Source organism: Lissotriton helveticus, chromosome 3_1, assembly GCF_964261635.1.
Source record: "Lissotriton helveticus chromosome 3_1, aLisHel1.1, whole genome shotgun sequence".
Taxonomy (NCBI): domain Eukaryota; kingdom Metazoa; phylum Chordata; class Amphibia; order Caudata; family Salamandridae; genus Lissotriton; species Lissotriton helveticus.
The window spans coordinates 827,565,222-827,586,991 of NC_136061.1; positions in this window are offsets into that span (position 1 = coordinate 827,565,222).

The following is a 21,770-nucleotide window of genomic DNA, read 5'->3' on the forward strand; positions in this document are numbered from 1 at the left end:
GCCCGGCTTGCTTGAATCCTGATGGAGCAGTGAGAAAGGGACTCATGTCTGAGTATACCCTGCCACACCTATAGTGGCCAAAAACGATACAGAAAAGGGGGTGGTGATGAACAGAGTGTCTGAATTAAGCAGACCACTCTTACCCAGTCCAAAGATCAGGGCTTGATCCATCACCGTTATTTATCTCACTGCCCCACTCCCCGGAAGCTTGTTTCCTTCCCAGTATAAGAATTGGCTTTTGTAGTCTGGTCTGCCCTGTTCCCATGATGCACTGGGCCAGGGACAGACTAATTTGCATACAGCCAGGTTCTGAAACTGGGATGGTGCAATGAGCTAAAAAACGGTGTTGGATCTAGCCCTGATCTCTTGACTGGGTGAGAGTACTCTGCTTAATTCAGAGACTCTGTCCATCACCACCCCTTGTTGTAAATTATTTTGTCCACCCTAAGCGTGGAAGGGTATACTCAGATGTGAGTCCCTTGCTCATTGCACCATCAGGATTCAAGCAAGCCGGGCCGAAGACGCCTGAAATGGCAGAAACCGGTCCCCGGAAGCTTGTTTCCTTCCCAGTATAAGAATTGGCTTTTGTAGTCTGGTCTGCCCTGTTCCCATGATGCACTGGGCCAGGGACAGACTAATTTGCATACAGCCAGGTTCTGAAACTGGGATGGTGCAATGAGCTAAAAAACGGTGTTGGATCTAGCCCTGATCTCTTGACTGGGTGAGAGTACTCTGCTTAATTCAGAGACTCTGTCCATCACCACCCCTTGTTGTAAATTATTTTGGATTTCAGTAGTAAGGCAGGAATATTTCAAGAGTAAGTCAAAACAAAGCGATGTGTATATTGTAAGTATTGATATGGTAATTATTAAAGGGAAAAAAACAATAAGCTTTGCTATCATGTTAAATGATGAGACCGCAGTATTTTTTGTGTATTCCATAGTAATATCATTGGCAAGTTATCTAGTGCACCACCATATATAAAAACGATTTTCAATCAAGTGACACCAGGGCTTCACACAAGACCAACCTTTGGCCGGTTTGATGGGATTTTAGTAGGTGATCTCGCGTCTTAGCCGCAGTGTCCTTTTCTGCTTCTGCAATAATTTTATACTCAGACTCTCTCCTGTCAAAAGCAGTCACATTCTCTAAAAGTCCATTATTGTAAGTGATGAGTGCTTGTCATCTGTACAAGCCACCGCAATAAATCATTCCCGCATTTGACTTATCAGGGCAGCACAGATTAATTGTGCTTAACATTGCAGACGGACATTTCTACAGTAACAGGCGAAGGCAGGTCTGCACCCTGGAGCATACTTTTTCATTTACAGGGAAAACTGAACTCCCCGAGCATTCCCGCATTTTCCCTGGTCCTCTTTGACAAAAACCTGAGGACTTACCCATTCAAGAATCACTCACCGGTTGACAACTAAAGTGATATTGTTGTACTATTAAAGGTGTGCGGGTTGTAATCTTTGTTCTTATGCATAGCGCTTCCTCTCGTTTAGCTTGATGTGCTTTTTTCGAAGTTCCACTTTTATGCCTCATTTATGAGGCCTACGCGTCGCCACGTTCCATGGTGCAGGAGCCTGCTCCATATTTACGAGGCAGCATTAAGCCACTTTGTTTGACTTAATGCTGCCTCGTAAATATAGTTTTCTTTAACGCATTGGGGCCTCATTTATGAGGTTTTGCCGTGGGGCAGTGTGCAGGCCTTCCTGCTGCGCAGCCCTATGACGAAAGAAAAGGGCAGATATGCGTCGTATCTATGAGATACGGCGCATTTGCATGTCTGTCCTTTTCCCCTGTGCCAGCACACAATGGGCTGCCCTGCACCAAAGAAGGCACATTTGCACGATGGTGCAAGGTTGCCTGCGTTGTGAGGATGATTATTTTTGTGCAGGAAGGGAAACCTTTCTGCACAAAAATTAACACAACAGGCTTTCTCCTCTTTCTATGTGTTCAGCACACACAGAAAAAGGAAAACGGGGAGAAATAAAAAATATTTCTCCTCATTGTGCCCCCCCTTATACCTCCCCTGGGAAGGCATTTGTTTTTGGTGCTGTCTCAGATTTACGATTTCTTGTAAATCTGGGGAAGTGTCAAAACGCCATGGATGTTGCTGGGAACGCCCCCAGTAACACTAATTGCACGCCCCTTTAACACAGAAACCTGCGTTAAAGGGAACAATATTTCTGAGGCAGAATTAAGTCGAAAAACATGGTTTAGTGCTGCCTCGTAATTATGGAGCCGGCTCCTGTGGCATCGGAGCCTCACAAAAAGTGACGTTCCGGTGGCGTAAGAGTCCTCATAAATGAGGCCCTTTATTTCTTTCTTTCAGAATGTGTGTGAAGCCGTAAATGTCACCTTGAGATCACTACAATACGGTAAGTGTTAAGTGGGTTCACACACTCGCGGGACGTCCACAAAGAGAAGACACCAGGTGACGAGGTTAGGCAAATGGAGGTGTTTTATTGTTTCCAGCAGTACAGCGTACGCAAGCAATATCCAAGGTATGAATGACGTTAGTTCCCCAGGCTGGACTTATACATCTTCCCAACCGACCTGTGCATGCTCCCCACATACAAAAGTAAACACCCGCTCCAACCTGTTATACGGTTACAATTTATAACAAGCATATGTGCAAATGCGCCACAGAGGTGACAGCCTCTCTGATATGAATGTCCAAAGCTATATGCAAGAGTAAACCCAATGGACAGGAGCTCGGTCACATGTCTGATGCCACCGCCCTTGTGCAACTACTACATTCAACAGTAAGAATGCAAAAGGAATAGTCGGGAACTAGCTGGGTCGAGAATGGACCTTAATTGTTAGTCTGAAAAGCTCCCTTTTAAGGAGTTTCTTGATTCTTGATTCTAGAGTTTCTTGATTCAGAAAAGATTGGTCCATTCCCCAAACTCCTATTTGAATCATTCCAAAATCTGGGTATCTGCACTTGCGTCCCTACCCTTGATTCAACATTAACAGTGAGCTGGCTAGGCACATCCTGGAAGGAGGAATTGTGGGATAATGAGCACAGGACATCTAAGGCCAGATGTAGGTATCCAAATACCGGTCGGTAACGGCCGAAAATACCGATTTTCGTCCGTTACCGGCCGTTACCGACCGGTATTTGAATACTGAGATGTAGGGCATCTTAAAATACAGATTCAGTAATTTTACCGAATCTGTATTTTAAGATGTAGGTGGCACTGTAAACAGTGCCACAGGGCTTTAAGGATTCATTATTTACCACCAACTATTAGTTGGTGGTAAATAACGAATACCTGTGTATATGCAAATCTGTGCATGTACACCTGTGCCATGTGGCACACATACATGCCCTTAGGGCTTGTATGTGTGCCACATGGCACACAAGCCCTAATCAGGGGTACAATAGGGTGTCAAAGTGCCACCCTGCCACCCTTGCATTATTCGGTATTTACCGAATCGGTATTTACCGATTCGGTAATTGCCATTCATTCCTATGGGCCTGGAGGCCGATTCGGTAATTACTGAATCTTACAGATTCGGTAAAAAATACCGAATATTTACCTACATCAGATTTACCGATTCTAAAATACCGAATCGGTAAAATTCGGTATTTTAGAATCGGTAAAAATGATTTACCTACATCTAGCCCCTAGGTTCTAGATTGTGTGAAAGGAGGATGTGGGTGAAAATATGGCGAAGGTGCCTGGATTATATGAATGATGGATGTATAGCAATAATATGGAAGGATTTATGTTTATATTCAATACATATTTACAAAGTTAAAGAAACAGATTGGAGCCCACAAAGAAGGCTTTAAAGGCAATTGCCCCACAAGTGGAATGGGCTTCAAAGAAAAAGGTGTCAATGCCTGCAGCCACCATGGTTAACTAGACCCAGCGAGCCAAAGTCGCACATGAAACAGGACTGTTAGAAATTTTGAAGGACCACATTTGAAAACCTGACGTTGACTGTGTGAGGGATGCATTCCTAAAAGCAGGTGACTACACAGGAGCTAGAAAGGCATCAAAAATAAGGCAAAGGACCCACCGAGATGCAATCTTGCTATGAGAAGAGATGTAGAACACTGACCTAATAGGGAGAATTAGAGGCTTGAAATGGTGAGGGCTCTGACTAAGCATGGGCGTAAAATCTGTTTCACGGACGAATTTGCGGATTTTTGACAATTTCGCGGTCCGCGAATCACGCGAATGTGCCCAAAAATCCACAAATTCGCAAGTTGCGAATTATTTTGCTTGGTCGCGCTTGAAAAATACAATATCGCGCGTGCTGCGTTGACTTACCGTGATTCTGAGTCCGCCGAGTTGTTTTTCTCCCGGTTTGCGTGTGCTGCGCCATTTTAGATCTTGCTGCGTGATCGCGCGTGAGTTTTTCGACCGCAATTACGTCATCGCGGTTTGCCATCTTACACAGCGAGAGTTTGACAATGCGAGTACGTCATAAGGGCCCACGATCACGCATCGCGGGAGTAAACAATGCCGAACACGTAGATGCGGTGCGCAGCTGACATCCGGCGGGAGATTTGAACAGCTCGCTTTCCCGAAATTGCAAAAATTGCAATTCTGCACAAGAAATCCACCGCAGGTAGCATAAACCTTCTGAAAATCATGATTTTGATCAGAATAACTCCTCAGATTGAGATTTGGCTGGACTTTTTGGTAGAAGGAGTCAATTTTTTGGGGAGGGTGGGAGGAAGGAAGTGCCCCAGAGTCTCCAACTTCCTGTTCCTGTCCAGCAGGCTCCTCCCAGTGCTTTGTCCATCTCCTGGTCACTTTTCATTTGGATCTGGAGCTGGAAGGATTACTTTTTGTGGCTGCTGCTGGATATTTGTATTTGAGGACTTTTTGGACTTCACTTTTGGATTTGAGATTTTACAAGTAAGTTGGTGTTGTTTGTTTGGGGCATTGCAGTTGCTGCAACTACAATTTTAAAACTTTCTCACAACTTAAAAAAAATATATTGTGGGTAGCCACAGTATCCAGTAGGCCCAGGGTTAGTCATGGGTGCATGATACAACTGTTTCTGTGAGTTTTATTGAACTTAAATCTCATTCATGTCATTGAATTTTAGCTCACTATATGTGGATTTTTATTTTTTATTTTGGGGTGCCTGTAAAGCCACACTAGCCAGTAGGCCCAGGGGTAGTGAGTAGTGCATGGGCCAAGTCTTTCTGTGGGGTGTCTTGCATTTAAACATCATTGAGGGCATGGATGGCATTGGATTGTGGTGATTTTTGTGTGTTTTTTTACTTTTTGGGGTGGTGTTGGGGCCTGGCCATGTTTTGAGGCCTGGTCCAGGCAGGGCCTGGCCATGTGGTGGGGGTCAAGGGGCCATTTTGAAGCCAGGCAGCGTGCTCAGGCCTGCACCCACTTTGCCTTGCTTTCAACCATTAGGCCCAGGGGTAGTGAGTGGTGCATGGACCAAGTCTTTCTGTGGGGTGTCTTGAATGTAAACATCATTGAGGGCATGGATGGCATTGGATTGTGGTAATTTTTGTGTGTTTTTCGACTTTTTGGGGAGGTGTTGGGGCCTGGCCCAGTGGGTGGGGGGCATTTTGAAGATAGCTCCTGGCAGGGCCTGGCCATGTGGTGGGGGCCAATGGGCCATTTTGAAGCCAGGCAGTGTGCTCAGGCCTGCACCCACTTTGCCTTGCTTTCAACCATTAGGCCCAGGGGTAGTGAGTGGTGCATGGACCAAGTCTTTTTGTGGGGTGTCTTGAATTTAAACATCATTGAGGGCATGGATGGCATTGGATTGTGGTGATTTTTGTGTGTTTTTCGACTTTTTGGGGTGGTGTTGGGGCCTGGCCATGTGGGTGGGGGCCATTTTGAGGCCTGGTCCAGGCAGGGCCTGGCCATGTGATGGGGGTCAAGGGGCCATTTTGAAGCCAGGCAGTGTGCTCAGGCCTGCACCCACTTTGCCTTGCTTTCAACCATTAGGCCCAGGGGTAGTGAGTGGTGCATGGACCAAGTCTTTCTGTGGGGTGTCTTGAATTTAAACATCATTGAGGGCATGGATGACATTGGATTGTGGTGATTTTTGTGTGTTTTTCGATTTTTTGGGATGTTTAACTGATGTTCGTCTGGCTTTCATTGCTTTTAGGTGCTCAAGAGAATCACCAGTGCCAGGAAGAAGTCCTGCAGCGGTGTGTGCAGCACAACGTCACGTGACGTCACGTGGGGCCACAGACAAGACAACTCTGCAACTCGTGCAACTGCGGCCTGCTGTTCTGACATCTGAAGAAGATGGCCCCAAGGAAAGGTGGCTGTAGCGCCTCAGCGAAAAAAGTTGCCAGTGCCACTGCCAGTAAGAAGGAGCAGAAGAAGCAAGTGGCACCACCTACCAAGGAGACTGGTGTGCCCACCGACACCTTTTTTGGAAAAACAAAACTACGCCTGCAGCAGCAGCCGTGTCCGCCGGGGACCAAGCTGGAAGCAGCACCTCCGCTTCATTGGGCTCAGTGCCACCACGCCAAGTTAGGTCCAAGCCCATGAGTGCCGCAAAGGCAGCCACTTTGGTTTTTCAATCACCATCGACCAGTGATGTTGGCTCATCACAAGAAAGTACCATCCAATCAATGCCGGGTGTAACTCAGCTGACGATTGTTCAACAACCACAGCCGCAACGACAACCACAAGTGCAACTAGTACAAGCGCAAGTACATGGGCAAGGAGAGGCGCAAGTACATGGGCAAGGAGAGGCGCAAGTACATGGGCAAGGAGAGGCGCAAGTACATGGGCAAGGAGAGGCGCAAGTACATGGGCAAGGAGAGGCGCAAGTACATGGGCAAGGAGAGGCGCAAGTACATGCACAAGGAGAGGCGCAAGTAGAGGTAAATGGAGAGGTGCAACTAAAGCCTCTTCTAAAAAAACAACATCTGGCTAAAGATGATTTAAAAAATTATCGACCTATAGCCAGCCTTCCATTTTTGGCTAAGGTGGTAGAGAAAGCCATGAACTACCAGCTGTCGGAGTATATCGAAGAGCATTGCCTGCTGGATAATACCCAGTTTGGGTTCTGCAAATTTTACGGCACTGAAACGGCTTTAATCAAAGCCGCCGATGACATTAGAACCATCAGAGATCAGGGAGGAACGGCAGTGCTTGTACTGCTGGACCTATCTGCCGCTTTCGACACGGTCGATCATTCCATTCTGATCGACCGTGTCGGAAAGATGGGAATCCAACAAGGAGCAAAGAATCTACTTGCTTCTTTTTTATCCGGATGGACTCAGGCAGTTACTCTAGGCCCTTTTAAATCAAGTGAGCTTTCTCTACCTTGTGGGGTGCCTCAAGGCTCATCCCTAAGTCCGACACTTTTTAACATCTATGTGTCGGACCTAGCTAAAGTCATCGAGCAATATGGGATGGGCCTTACCTCCTATGCAGATGACACCCAGCTAGTTCTCGCCATTAATAATGACGGAGAAGAGGTGGCGGAACGTTTTCAGAAGGGCATGTCGGCGATTGGGGATTGGATGTCCTCCAGTTCCCTTAAACTTAATTCCCAAAAGACCGAGGTTGTCATCTTCGGGAAACTCTCCCCTTGCTGGTCTCCTGCCTGGTGGCCTTCAGCCTTTGGAACATTGCCCAACCCCGTCCCAAGGGTTAGGAATTTAGGAGTGGTATTTGATGAAAATCTGAACTTTTCTGCTCATGCTAACCAAATAGCGGCAACAGCTTTTCATAAGCTAAAACTCATTAAAAAAATCATTCAGTTTCTACCCGACAGCGCAGATAAAACCCTGGTAAGTACACTTGTACTATCCTCACTTGATTACTGCAATGGCCTGTTTGCCAACGCACAAACATGGGTTGTTAATAAAATGCAATCAGTACAGAATGCTGCAGCAAGATTGCTATCCAGGACTCTCAAATTTAAACCAATGGTCCCAACCATTCAGAATCTTCACTGGTTAACAATTAAAAACCGAATAAAATTCAAGACACTGTGCCTTGTATTTAAAGCACTACATAATTTAGGTCCACAGTTTGTTAGGAACCAGATAACTCCGTACTGTCCGTCAAGACAACTGAGATCAGTCACTTTGCACCAATTAACAGTTCCTCGTACCAAAACAGTTTCCTGGGGAGACAGACGGTTTACAGTTACCGCAACCAGACTCTGGAATTCCCTTCCTCTGTCAATTAGGATGAGTCATACTCTTTTTTCTTTTCGGAAAAGTCTAAAGACCTGGCTGTTCAACCAGTAATCACGCCGGGACCCAATATCAGGAGAGTCATGAATAGAGTTTTTAGCGCCAAGACGCCCTCGGGCATTCGTTCGCGCTCTACAAATTTCATAAATAAATAATTATATAAACTAGAGGTTCATGGAGCGGCTCAACTGCCTACAACGCTTGTTCCTCCAGAAGTTGGGGCACATCAGGAAATTGATATTCAAGTGGAAGTATCATCCGAGGAAGCCACTTCTCCTGAGGATGATCCATTGTCTTCCAGATCCCCAGCAAGAAAAAGGTCAAGGAGGGGTGCTACTACTACTACTACAAGTTCTTCTTCAAGCCCCCTTCATTCTGATGACCTTGATCGTGATTGGAACCCAGCAATGCAGTCTGACAGAGAGGCACGCCATGAGCCGACAAAGGTAGCTAAGCCTAAAAGGAAGGTTCCCGCAAGGCTTCGACTTATGGTTGATGACGATGAACAAGAAGTGGTGTCTTCTGCTGCTGATGAACAGTCTGACAATGACCCAGTCATCACAGACGTCACTCCAGCCACAGCAGGCGTGCAGCAGACAAACATTTTCACCCTATTCCGAATGGATGCTGAGCGGGATGTGGGCAGTGTGGCACTGGTACCACCACCAACGCAGTTAACTACAACACCAAAACGACCTACAGCTTCCATATTTTCTCGTCAGAAGGGCCGGCAGGGACCTCCATCCAGCTCGACCTCCATTACCTCAAGTAGTGGTGCTGTAAGTGAACAACAGAAACAAATTCAGCCACGCCCATCCTCCTCTTCATCTGGCATTGAAAGTCAAAGTAGCACCTCCACCACCAGCAGACATCTCCAGTCCCCATTTTGGGACTTCTTTACTGTTAGCCAAAAGGCGGAAAACATGGACGTTTGTTCGATTTGTAAAGTATCAGTTAGTCGGGGTAATCTTGGTATCAACTATGGCACCGGAGGCCAGAGAGGTCATCTCAAAAAATACCACCCTATCCAGTGGTATGCGCACCTCAGTAAGATCGAGGAAGTCCAAAGTAGAACGGATCCAAATGTATCCATTCACATTGCATCTGATGCTGACGAGGGGCTGATTGTGCAGGGGGGAAGTCAAGAACCGACCGACATTTTTTCTGGTACACCCAGTACCCTTGACAGCAGCATTGCAGTGGTAGGGCAAACACCCTCTACCCCTGCAACATGTATGAGTCACACTAAGAGTCTGGGAGAGACACCTACGAAAAACTACATCAATGAGCCTAACTGGTTTGAAGTCTGCATCATCATCATCATCATCACGTAAAACGGCCCAGCCCACCATTAGAAGCATGCTTTGGTCGGATGCACCATTTGAACGCAACCACCCAACGGTACGTCTGTATAACGCAAAGCTGGCTAAAATGCTAGCGCTGGACCTTCTCCCTTTCTCTTTCGTGGAAGGGGTGGGTTTTCTTGAATTGGTGGCAACAGTCTGCCCTAAATGGAAGGTTCCTAGCCGGTCCTATTTTGCCAGGGTTGCTGTTCCAGCACTACATCAAGAAGTGCTGGAGGTTATTGGCACAGCTATTCTGAAGAGTGCTGTTCACACTATCCACATGACAACAGACATGTGGACCAGTTGCCAAGCCCTTGATTACATGTGCATCACTGCACACTGGGTCTCTTTTGCAGGGGTCGCACAACAGTTAAAACAAGCAGGTGTTGACACGGAGAAAGTTTTTCAAGCTACTCGCAAACATGCGACAGTAGGCATGTTTGCCATGGAGAAATCTCACACTGCACGTAACCTTTTGGAGGAGTTTAACAGGAAGGTCAATGAATGGCCGCCTCCAAGAAATTGCATAGTTGGTTATTATTCGACGGATAATGGCAGTAACATAGTTAGGGCCACGACTGATGGTGAATATTTCAGAGTGCCGTGTTTGGCGCACAGTATTAACATCATGGTGCAAGAATTCTTGAAAAAAGAAGACCCAGTCATCAAATTACTGACCATCTGCCGAAGAATCTGCACACATTTCAGCCATTCTTTTAAGGCCCGGAAGCAGCTGAGGAGCATTCAACATGAACGTAAACTGCCAGTCAAAGGACTAATCCAGGAGGTGGCAACACGTTGGAACTCAACCTTTTACATGCTTGAGCGTCTGTCTGAGCAGTGGGAGGTAATAAATGAGTATGTCTATAAACTGGGTTCTACTCACAAAGAGATGAGGCTAGAGTTGGAGGAATGGAAGCTAATTGCAAGCCTGACAGACATGCTTCGTCCTTTTGAGCTCTTCATGCATGAAGTCAGCAGGGAGGACTGTTCTTTGAGCAAAGCTATCCCATTGTTGCGCATGCTAGAGCACCAACTGAAGGACGTGTCTTCAACGTTCAGAGATGATGGTGAAAAGCGAGAAGCATATGATTTGGCAGAGAAGTTATTAAAGCGCCTACTTCACAATGAAAGGCTTAAAAACATACATACAGAACTACATTACATTTGGGCCACTATTCTGGATCCACGGTACAAAAAGGCAGTGGCTAGCAAAGCATTCATTCCTTTTAATGAAGCAGATGTTTCAAAGTACAAACATTGGCTAGCTCTGTCAGCCACTTGGTTCGAAAAGGAGCGGCAGAACCTTGAAGGAGGCAGCACAAGTACAACTGAATCAGCAGGCCATCCGGTGTCAAGTTCCACTTCTCAATCCGTGGCCGAAAGGAGTCACTTTCCCTCACAGCCGTTAACGACACCAGCAACAGTATCATCATCCTCACCTACACCAGGCCCAAAAAAAATATTGTCGGAAGCAGATTGGCTAACTCAGCAAGGGTTTGCTCGGTCCACTGCTGCAAAGGTCGCAGATGGTACGCAAAGTGGAGCAACCCTGGAAAACCTTGAGTCGGTGGTGCAGGCCTATCTGGATGACGCAACAGAGGTCTGTCATAATGAGAACCCATTGGTATATTGGTATAGGAAAAGCTCTGTATGGCGACTGATCACCATCCTGGCTCTAAATTATTTGTCTTGCCTACTTGCAAGCGTGTCTTCTGAACGTGTTTTCAGTGCTGCTGGTGCCATTGTACCTTCAAAAAGGACCCGCCTCTCGCCCAAAAATGTGGAGAGGTTAACAATAATCAAGATGAATCAGCACTTCAAACCACCCGATTACAAAACACGTGAATGCACGCAGGAAGAAGAGGACACCGACTTAGGTGACGCCAATGGAAGTTCTTCTCAGTCACCTGACCTACTCCCGTCTCTATTCATAGACTTTGAGGACGAGCTCTACTTCCCTGACACCGAGGCCTGAAAATTACTTCCTTTTTTTCGTCCTTATTCACTTTTATTCCTGTGTGTCTTTCTTTGGTTTGCAACTTTTACAACAACAAAACTCTAATCACCTAATCACAACAAGTCCATCATCAGCACTGTCTTCATCTTATTTTCCTTATTGATTTGAACGTGCCGCAGTCTGCATTCCTGATGTTCACAAGTTCACAACTCAATCATGCTCCTCTATCCTCCTCCTCCAGACTCCCCCTATCCATTTCCCTCAAGGCAGATGGATGGATTATGGAGAAAAAATAAACTTTGTCTTCGTAGACGAGTCCCCTCAAGTGGGACTGAAATAACTGACTGACTACATGCTTGCTTATTGTTGACAGACTTACTTCTGAAATTGACAGGAGAGGCTGCCCTGTGGGCCCTCACTTTCCGAAGAAGATGCGGACAAAAAGTAGAACAGGTAATGAATAATGAGAAGATGGCATGCAGTGGACAGCAATGGCTGTCTGTCTCTGTTGAAAGCAATTGCTGTTTGTTTTTTGTGTTTTTTGTGAACAGCGCAATTTGCCATGTTTTGAATATACCAGTATTGCAGGTTTTTGGGGGTTTCTTTGGGGGTGTTCTAGATTTGCGGTGCTGGGTCGGGGGGTCTTGGAGCACTGCTGGGAAGGTCTAATTTTGATTGCAAGTGGTTTGAAGAAAATCCATGGTGTAAAAGGGGAGTTATGGCATAGCTGCACAGCGTGTTTGGACAGAATTGAAGGAAGGCAGAAAATATTCTAAGTATGAGATTTTCCATTTTTGCTTTTTGCCTGTTTGGGGGGTTCTACTTTTTTGCGGGTGGGTTGACGGGTCTGGGGACATTGCTGGGAAGGTCTAATATCGGAATCAAGTGGTTTGGACAAAATCCATGGTGAAATTTCTTTTCCGTTTTTGCCTACTTGCCTGTTTTGGGCGGGCTGTTTGGGAGGGTTCCTGGTGTTTGGGGGTGGGTTTTGGGGTCTGGGAGCACTGCTGGCACAGTATAATTTTGATTGCATTTGTTTTTCAGGAAATACATGGTGGAAAAGGGGAGTTATGGCCTTGCTGCAGAGCGCGCTTGGAGTGATTTTGGAATGAGGCCTAAATATTTCTAAGTGTGAGTTTTTCCGGTTTTGGTTTTTGCCTGTTTGGGCGTCTTCTACTTTTTTCCGCCTGGGTTGACGGGCCTGGGGGCATTGCTGGGAAGGTCTAATACCGGGTAAAAGTGTTTTGGAGACAATCCATGGTGAAAAAGTTTTTCACTTTTCAGAGTTTTCGCTCACTTTCGTGTTTTTGGGGGCCTGCTTGGGGGGGTTCCTGGTGTTTGGGGGTGGGGAGGTTGGGGTGTCTTGGAGCAACGCTGGGTATGGATAGTTTTGATTGCAAGTGGTTTGAAGAAAATCCATGGTGGCAAAAGGGAGTTAGGGCCTAGCTGCAGAGCGCGTATGGAGCGATTTTGGAACTGGGCCAAAATATTTCTAAGTGCCCGTTTTTGTATTTTTGCTTTTTGCCTGTTTGGGGGTCTTCTACTTTTTTCGCCTGGGTTGACGGGTCTGGGGGCATTGCTGGGAAGGTCTAATACCGGATAAAAGTGTTTTGGAGACAATCCACGGTGAAAAAGTTTTTCACTTTTCCGAGTTTTCGCTCACTTTTGTGTTTTCGGGTGCCTGCTTGGGGGGTTCCTTGTGTTTGGGCGGGTTGGGGGGTCATGGAGCAATGCCAGGTATGGATAGTTTTGATTGCAAGGGGTTTGAAGAAAATCCATGGTGGCAAAGGGGAGTTAGGGCCTAGCTGCAGAGCGCGCATGGAGTGATTTTGGAACTGGTCCAAAATATTTCTAACTCCTCTTTTTTATTTTTTTGCTTTTTGCGTGTTTGTGGGTCTTCTAATTTTTTTCGCCTGGGTTGACGGGTCTGGGGGCATTGCTGGGAAGGTCTAATATCGGAATCAAGTGGTTTGGAATAAATCCATGGTGAAAAAGTTTTTCAGTTTTTGCTCACTTGCCTGTTTTTGGGGTGCTGTTTGGGGGGGTTCCTGGTGTTTAGGGGTGGGTTTTGGGGTCTGGGAGCAATGCTGGCACAGTCTAAATTTGATTGCATTTGATTGCATTTGTTTTTAAGGAAATCCATGGTGGAAAAGGGGAGTTATGGCCTAGCTGCATAGCGCGTTTGGACAGAATTGAAAGAAGGCCGAAAATATACTAAATATGAGATTTTCCATTTTTGCTTTTTGCCTGTTTGGGGGGGTTCTGCTTTTTTGCGGGTGGGTTCGTGGGTCTTGCGGCATTGCTGGGAAGGTCTTATATCGGAATCAAGTGATTTGGACAAAATCCATGGTGAAAAAGGGGGGTTAGGGCCTAGGGTTAGAGTTAGGGTTAGGGTTAGGGTTCTGAAATCGCTGTTTCCACTTTACACATAGCTTGAGGGGAAAGATCTGCAAATATCGCCCACACTTATTTATCCTTGAAAAGGAGACTCTGAGTACGCACTTTCGAAATGATGCTTCTTTGTTTTGTAATACTGTCGACTCTGAAACTGAAAGTGTTATTTTTGCACTACACAGCGTACCTTATATTTTTTTCTCCGTGGTGTTTAAATATCACTTCCTGTTTTCCCATCAACAATTACAGGCCGGCTTTTACCCTGTGCAATGACAAAAAGGATGACCTTAGGCTTAGCGACTTGCAATTCAGCATCCGCCAGGCAGTCAGTGGACAAGGTGTCTTCTGGTCCCCAACATTGATCGGCGGAGCGTCAGATGGAATGGAGGAGTACCGTGAAAGAGGAATGGCTGGATGCATGAAACTTCCCAAATTCAACAGGACAACTACAACAACATACAGTTACAGTATCCATCTTCATTTCAACTTATCTTTTAAGTAATGTTATTGCTGTGAACTACTGTGAGTGTGCCACTGTGCATTTGTTTGCTCTCTGCTTCAATTCATCCCTCCAGCCATTGTATACTTTTTTCTTTGCTATTTTTTAAACTAATTTAATGTACGAAGTGGTTCTTCTCTCTGAGGGAAGATAGGCAAGTGAAATTACGTAATTACTGCAGCCCTGTACTGTCACATTGTTGTTTCTCCATAGTACATTGTAGAAAGTACTACTTACTTTACAAAAACCTATCCATTTAGAAAACAACTTCATGCATGCAGTAGTGCATGCACTTCCTTTATGTCCCTTAAAGGTTTATGAATAGCTCCGTTTCCAAAGATTTGTTTATCTTCATTTGTTGTTTGTCCATGCTGTGTTTTTTTTCCCTCTCTCCACAAAACTTTACCCACAAACCCCATTCCCATTCAAGTTTCAAACCCTAACCCTCTTCCCCCGGGCTGTGTGGTTTTCATTGAGGTGTGAGCAAATTACAACAATAATTCCACACACTTGCTGGGGAGGATAAGGTGCAAGCAAGCTCCTCAACTCAATTTTAAGGCAGCTAGATGAATCCTAGGATATTGTAATTCTGGGTAAAAAAACAACAATGAGTATTTTAAAATAAAATTTAAATTTCATGCCCACCATCGATTGGATCCATCGTCAACATCATCCTCCTACATGTCAAGAAGACTTGTTGTGTTACGCTGCTGTGTCACTGTTCTTGTTGTAGCAATAATCATCCATGCAATTCTTTTTTCCCCATACTTATCTTCAGCATTGCTTAGGCTACTGTTCCTTCTAATACTCCTCTCAGGCCACTCAATGTCTCATTTTTTTACTTTGTTTTTCATATGCTGCTCCTGCTAGTGTGGTACCACTCCTACTACTAACACCACAACAATGGAATTTCGGTCCGGGATGGTGTAATCGCCATTTGCCATGCAGCCAGCGCTGTGCCTAGCTCTGTTCTCAAACACGAATCACAGGTAAGATAAGCATTTTGGGGAGGTAGAAAGATGGGCTAGGATGCGGAGGAGAGACTGATAGTAGTACAAGTAAAGTACTAGTAGGCCAATTGAATTCACTAACTCTGTTAGTGGCATTTTTGGACGTTTTAGATAATTCATGCTGGTAATTTTGAGGAAAACCAAACGTGCCGTAACTCCCGCCCACCACCCCACAAAAAAAGATCAAAGCGTACACTATGTTGAAGTATGTAAAATGAATAATGTATTTCCCCTAACAAAAATAAACTAGTCCCACCCCTCCCTAACCCAAAAAATTGTCCATTTAAAGTAGTCCAAAAATAAATAATCCCCAACTCCCGATTCCCCCCCCCCCAACAGTGTTTAAAAAAGGGGCAAATGACACAATCACTTCCGGCGGTGTTTGGGCAGGCGGTCCTTGTGGAGGTCCCGGAGCTGCTTTTCAAGGTCGTCCACCTTGCGCTCCAGGTAGTCCACTCTCAAGCTTAGGCGGCGCATGCGTGCCTTCCAGGCTCTGAGGGGGCCAGCTGCTGATGGTCTTGCAGCTGAGCGGCGGCGGGGGTCTGTCCGAGCCCGGCGTTGGGATGGAGGCTGCTGGCTGGACACGGTGGCAGTGCTGGAGGAGGTTGGTGACGTTCCCTCCTCGTTCTCCCGAGCCCACAGCCGGCAATATTCCACTCGAATGGCCTCCATCTTCCGGGCCCTGGCCCGGACAGCCATCTCCCCTCTGGTGAGCTTTTTGGGAGCATCTATATGAAGAAAGAAAAATAATGTAACCAATACTCTTTGACAATAACACAAAATGATTCAACTGAAAGTTGTCTCACAGTAACACTAGCAATTTGCAAGCACAGTATAACATTTTGGCATGTATCTTTCCGCCGTCTTTGTAGGCCAGTAACAGTGGGAGTTTCAGGAATTCTACTACCAGGCAGCACTATGGACTCAATACATAGTCAGAGAGTACACCTGTTTTCTTCTTTTTTTCTCTACTTTTGCGAAAGAAATCAATTACTTGTACGTGAACTTGTGGTAGCCGGCATAATGCCAGCTCAGTCAGCTTGCACCCAAGAAAAAGAGACACAAGCCATGATGACACAGACTTGCATGCATTACTTTAAGCTGTATATGCAGGTGGGGATGGGAAGCTCTTATTTTTGTATAGGGGTGGCACTGGCCATACTCGGTTACATCAAGGGCTACTGGTCAATGTAATTTATATTTCGCACTGCCCCCCCCTGGGCCTTCAGTACTACAAAAGGAAAATGAAGATTATTAATTTCTGATCATGTCTCCAGCCGATCACATGATCTCTTTGCTTATGTGATGCATGACTTTAGGTGCTTTATTCTGATAGATTGAGTGAACAACAGCAATAGTCCACCCATGATTAACACAGCAGAAAAAAAATTATGAACATAGGGAGTGAGTGTGGTAACCATAATTGCCGGAGGAAGGGACTTGACTTGATATAATTGTCAACTATACAATATATACAATATATACACAATATATGCTGTGCTTGCAAAGTAAACTACTGTACTGTTACTTTAGGCAAGGGAGAGTTTCAGAACAATCACAACGTGTAGTATTTGGATTTCCTCTGCTTTGCTACTCTGGCACGGACATGCTGTTCGAACAAACTAACACTCTTCATGCACTGAGCGTCTGCTCTACATACACCTCTGCTATGTATGAGGAAAAAGATACCATCCAGGCTTCCAAAGTAAACGTCTATCATTTTTCTTAATGTCTCAACTGTAACAACTTTACTTTTTCTCAACAACCAAATAACACCCTTTTAATTTTATTTGGTAAACCACCGTCTTCTTGACTTGCATTTGAGTTTCACCCAAATGATATATTGCAATGCACACCACACATGAATTTTCTGATTGACCCACACAGGCAGTCATTTTTTCTTTCTCCTTCAACCATCCTTGCTTCAAGCAGCCATGCATCTGATTCCTTCCTATCAGCCACCTCGGGCCTGCATTAAAAACACGTATCATTCTTTAGTCATAAATGTTACGACTCGCTAGTCCTTCCATTGACCCTAAGTTCTCTCCCTTTTCGTTCATCACATCCCTCAAGTTCATCTGATATGACTTGGCTTCACGATAAAAGTTTCCCAGCTGATTTGAAGTCAAATAGAGGGGGCCATTGCTTACTCGAGAACTACCACCGCCAATGCTATTGCTAAGTCAAGGGTGACTGTCTTCTCCGTGATTGGCTAAAAAAAATGTCATTCTAAATCAGTAACTGTTCTTAACAGTAGAGTGTACTTGTAGTAGTGTACTTTGCTCGCATCGGTGTTCATCCTGTTTGTTACAACTCCCTGTGTTTATCTGGGACCGGGTCCGGTCACCTCATAGGATCTTCTCTTTTAAGGAGGTGCGGGGGGAGCACAATATGAGTTGCCTCCTGATTAACACAAGATTTTTAGTAAAGCATAGTGTGGAGTGTGCGGAGCTCATTCAGGACAGAAACATAAAAATCGCCTTCATCACAGAGACTTGGACTGATGCAGCTTCCGGGCCAGACTTAGCAAAAGCAACCCCACCTAACTGTCTGAACTTTGTTCTGGATAGGCCAAGGAAAAGAGGAGGGGGCCTGGCCATTATCTATCAGGCCTCTATCCAAGGGTCCTTTCAGCCAATGGTTTTTAAAACATGCGAAGCCATGGGATTTAACCTCCAACTATCTAACCATCAGTCCCTTAAAGGCTGTCTTCTATACAGGCCCCCGGGGGCAAAGGCCCGGTTCCTCGAAGAGATGAGTAATATCCTTGAGGAAGCCCTGTGTGGAAACTCCTTTATAGCCCTGGGTGATTTTAATTTTTACCTAGAGGACAGTACTGACCCTGACATGCTCACATTATCTGAGGCAATGCACAGGGCAGGACTTACTCAGTTGGTCAAAGGAGCGACACACCTGGCGGGACACACGCTAGATGGAATCTTTACGAATAATCCTGATCTAAAATTTGTAAAGACCGAGCAAACGGCCTGGACAGACCATGCTGCGGTGCTGTTTAACATCTTCAGCCCGCCGGTGTGTAAGTTAACGCATGGTGGGAATACCGCAATGATTTGTAGGCCCTGGAAAAAACTGGATGGCACTGCTCTTGAGGAGCTCCTGGTGTCTTCTAGGACAGTGCTGCCAATTGATGTGAACAAAGCGGCTGCCAGGTACACGGAATGGATCGATCAGGCCTGTTGTACCCTGGCCCCGCCGAAAGTATGCCGCTCGATGAGATCGGCCCGTCACCCCCATGGTTTACAGATGAGCTTAGAGATGCTAAAATTGTCTGTAAGAAGCTGGAGTGCATCTGGCGCTCCAACTACAATGATACAGACAAGGTCAGATTGAAAGCTTCACTACGGCTGTACAAGGATCTTATAAGGCAGGCTAAGACTGTCTACTTCACAGATCGGATTGAGAGGGCAAAGAATTCATCTAGGGAACTCTTTGATACCATTGCTGGCTTGGCCACTCCCAAGCCAGTGATCGTTCCTCCAAGTCTAGAACTTTGCGAGTCTCAGCTGAGTTCTTTCTTAATAAAGTGCAAGCTATCTTCACCACTCTTGAGCCACAGGTCACCTTGAGTCTATTAGATGGCTCACACAGGACTCCAGCGAGTATCCCTCAGGAAGAGAAATTCCTAGCGTTTGAGCCAGTACATACTACAGACATTCTAAGACTGCTGCAAGCAACTAATTCAGGTTCCCCTCTGGACCCCTGCCCAGTGTCAGTAGCAAAGCTGGCAGCCCTCCCAATCGCAGATACCCTAGCTGTGCTGTTTAACCAGATGTTTGATGTGGGTGACTTTCCCACATGCTGGAAACGGGCCTCCATTTTTCCTGAATATCACTGATCCAAACAGCTTTAGGCCCATTGCCAGGCTGCCGCTCCCTGCTAAATTAATCGAGAAGGCCATGAACTTCCAGTGGCCTTCGATACGGTCCACCACAATGTGTTGGTGGACCGTTTAGAGGACTGCGGGATTCAGGGGAAGGTACCGAGTATCCTGAAAGCTTTTCTGAGGAACAGGGTTCAGGTGGTGGCAATGGGAGACTTCGAGTCGAAACCTTTCGAACTTCCAGGGGGGGTCCCTCAGGGATCCTCCCTAAGCCCCACACTATTTAACCTTTATGTCTCCTCTCTTGCCCCGGTGATCCGATCCTATGGGTTCGAGTTAACATCGTATGCCGATGATACCCAGATCATAGTATCATTGCTTCCGGGGAAAAATCTAGGCGTTGCCGCCAGGTTTCAGGGTTGTATGAAGGCAGTCAGCATCTGGATGGAAAAAAGTTGCTTAAAGTTGAACTCCTCTAAAACGGAGGTGCTACTTTTTGGGCATAACACCAATCTCTGGAGCCCCGAATGGTGGCCGGAAGACATGGGACCCCCTCCCTCCCCTGCTACAAAGGTGAAGAATTTAGGAGTGATCATTGACGACCAACTCTCCTATAAACCCCAAGTAATGGCGCTTTCATCAACCATCCATTGGACCTTGAAAATTATCAGGAAAATCCTTCCTTTTCTACCAGCAGGGAGTAGAAAGACGGTGGTGTCAGCCCTTGTGCTCTCCCGCCTCGATTACTGTAACAGTCTACTACTTGAGGCTCAACAGGGGCTGCTTAACAAGCTGCAGGTATTACAAAATGCGGCGGCCCGTCTTATTGTCGGCCTGCCGAAATTCGCTTCCGTTTCCAGGGAGTTGGATAAGCTACATTGGCTCCCGGTGCGGAAACGGATCAGGTTCAAATCCCTATGCAAGCGCTCCATGGAATAGGTCCAAACTTCCTCCAGCAGCTCTTCCAATGGTACACGCCGGAATAACAACTAAGATCGGCTAACTTGGGGTTGATCAAGACTGTCCGTATTAGGAAGGCGCGCTGGGGGGGGCGAAGCTTCGTGAGAGGGGCAGCGATGGCCTGGAATGCCCTTCCTTTAGCCCTAAAGCAAAGTGCCAACCTCTTGGCATTTCGAAAAAAACTGAAAACTTGGCTATTCTTGACTTAGATCAGAGATTAGAAACCCAGGGAGTTACCACTTTAGCGCCAGGACACCGGTTGGTATTAGTGCGCTCTACAAATGGTATAAATAAATAAATAAATACTGTACAGTACATCATACACTCCGTTGCGAGCCTACTCTGAAATGTCAATAAGTAAGGAGTCTAATAATAAATAATAAAATAATAATAACTTACCACCGTCCACCGCTGCTGAGCCATCCCCCTCAGCTCCTCCTGGTGGCGCCGCCACTTGAGTGGACCCCTCCGCGCTGCTGGCCCCGGCACAGGTGGTGGCAAGTGCTGCATCAGATGTTGTGACGCCTAGAAAAACCATGTCATATTTTTAGATGCCAAACACCACCCCCTACTTCATCTCGTAATGGAAGAGAAAATGTTAAACAATTTTTAATTATTGGGAGTGAAAACAAGTCACGGTTTTGGGGAGGGTGTTAACTTATATGCTTAGCCATAACATGCAACTCTTTTTGGCACAACTGATTAATGCTTGCTCTTTAACGTGCAACATTTTTATAATTACAGACAGAACCAACTACTCCGCTTCACCACCAGGAGGACTTGAAGTTCCAACAAGGTGAGGGCTCCCGAGTCCCGCACAGTTACTTCTGACTGAGGTATGTGGAAAGTCGAACTGCACCTATCATCAACAATGTCCTATTTCTCTTGTCCATACTTCTGTATGTGCAGAATAGTCCCTGAAACACTAGCGGTATGGTATGTGCTACTATCAAATCAAAAAGACAACTACTAGCTTATTCTTGGTGGACATTGACATTTTGTTGTTGGAAATTGTCAAAGCACTAACATTAAGAAGACTGGAATAGACAGCAAGGGCAACCCAGAGGACTGCATTGAGTGCCCCTAGAGCTATTCTGGATCAGAGTTTTGTTTAACACCATTTGCCGACTAGGCAAGCTTAGCTACCTACACAGACCGACTCAGAAATAATAGTAAATAGTAGTAGCACAGAGAGTGATGGTAGAGAGGCAGGATAAGAATGTAGAAACAGTGTACAAGGAGATCTAAGACTATTTTGTAAAAAATAGAGTTAGCGAAGTATAATTATATTAACAACAAAACTACTTACTGGGGCCAGCAGAAGAGCCTGCAGTGGACCGTTCCTCCTGAGTCTGGGGTGGTGCTGTCCTCTTGCCCCTGGGAGGTGCTGATGATCATGAAATAAACACAAACATGGATGATTGTTTTTTGGAAATATTTGATATCTTTGCCCACAATCCTAAATTATCTCGGGGAAACAAATTAGCAAGAATTGCACTACATGTATTGACCTATCTGATCTGGTCAACTAGGAGGAGACTAGTACACTAATGCTGGATTTTCAGACTGTCTACTTGGAAAGTTATGTAA